Below are 1695 nucleotides of genomic sequence, written 5' to 3' on the forward strand. Positions count from 1 at the left end.
TAAACTATGCAGGCAAATGTACTAGATCAGTGAACTGGGCTTGACCCCCAGATTAGTAGTTTGCAACCCCTAATCAAAGGATTAAACTGTTCTCCTGGTAAAGGACTTCAGAGATTAAGCATGCAGAAATCAGAAGCATGTTGACTGTTAAAATTTCACCTGCCATCAGTGGCCCAGTGGTGCAGTGGACCATAAGTTCTGTTCTTTATGTCCTTCTCCTCCATTTAGAAATGTAAAGATATTCTGAATTTCACTTGTCTTTTAAGAATGCAGCTCTTTGCCAAGCATTCTTACAAAGAGCTTATCAAAAAGAGCCAACACTCTTTCAATGTTGGTACTATTATTTGATGTTTAAAAGCTCAAGAAGTCAGTTCCATTATGAAGTTTCAAAAAGCCCACTCCTAAATTCAAAAAGATAATGTTGAACTTCTGGGTCAGGAGCTGGTGGAGGACATTGAAGGATGACCACTCCAATGAGAAACGTCTTCACCTGGCTCAGAGAGGCACGCAACAGAGAACAGTATACAGAGCCACGTAGGGCCAAAGCACTTGGGGATGGAAATCCTTTTGAAATGAGTATAAAATTGGAATTTTAGTATATATACATTTTGGCTAACTGCTTACAAAAAAAGTTCTGAGGATGGCGTGGGCATTCAAGTTTCTCTGTCAATCTATGTTATACAGGAGGGTTGTCAACCTGCTCTGAATGGGTACCCAGTTCTGGAGCAATCATTGCTAGCATTTCAGAGATAACGTACCCAATTTCCATGCAGCTTTATTTGTTTGTGTGCGGAAAGCATAGTGCACATGTAATCCCTCTCTCTTTTTTGGTAACTGGATTGATAGGAGGATGGATCAGTCCGGGTCTTAGAAGGAGACACTTAGGGAAGGTGGAAGATGAGAAAAGTATAAAGAATAAGACACTTTGCAGTTTGACCCAAAGCAGCCCTGATCATGTCATGCAAAATATCTTGTGAACGTTTTGCTAGTTGCCAGTCTCCGTTAAAAAGACGGAGGAGGGCGTCTGGGGGGTTCAGTTGGTTAAACATCTGCCTTTGGCTCAGGTCCTGATCCCAGGATCCTGGGATCGAGCCCCACATTGGGCTCGCTGCTCAGTGGGGAGTCTGCTTCTCCCTCTAATTTGCCCCTCCCCACTGCTCGCTCGCTCTCTCTTTCTTTCAAATAAATAAATAAAATCTTAAAAAAAAAGAAGAAGAAGAAGATAGTGCTCGCTTTGGCAGCACGTGTACTAAAATTGGAAGGATACAGAGAAGATTAACGTGCCCCCCGTGCAAGGATGACATGAAAATCCCTGGAGCGTTCCGTATTTCTTCAACTGTGCCATTTTATTTTGTTCCTTTCCCTCCCTTTTATAGAGAAATCAAGGTCTAGAAGTTAAAAAAAAAAAAAAGACAGAAGATAAAGGATATCCAAGTACCATGGTTGTAATCCTATGATTACCTTTTTCAATTTTATCCTGTATTCTTCAGGACTATTTGAGAGGTTTGAGCTTTAAAATTATCTAGTACCAGTAGAATCCCAACATTAAACACCTAGTTGGTAGTGAAACTGTTATATCAGGTCAATATTCTGTTAAAAAAAAGTAAATCTGGGAGTGCCTGGGTGGCTTGGTTGGTTAAGTGCCTGACTCTTGATTTCAGCTCAGGTCATGATCTCAGGGTCATGAGTTTGAGC

General features: G+C 41.2%; 1 non-coding gene across 1 annotated transcript; it reads left to right on the forward strand.

Moving 5' to 3' along the window:
- Nucleotides 1-1225: 1225 nt before the first annotated feature.
- Nucleotides 1226-1332, forward strand: LOC113267445 (U6 spliceosomal RNA). The gene has a single exon (XR_003320792.2). It is a non-coding gene; the product is annotated as a U6 spliceosomal RNA (small nuclear RNA).
- The last annotated feature ends 363 nt before the right edge of the window (nt 1333-1695 follow it).

This window comes from Ursus arctos, unplaced genomic scaffold (genome assembly GCF_023065955.2).
Source record: "Ursus arctos isolate Adak ecotype North America unplaced genomic scaffold, UrsArc2.0 scaffold_25, whole genome shotgun sequence".
In the NCBI taxonomy this organism is placed as follows: domain Eukaryota; kingdom Metazoa; phylum Chordata; class Mammalia; order Carnivora; family Ursidae; genus Ursus; species Ursus arctos.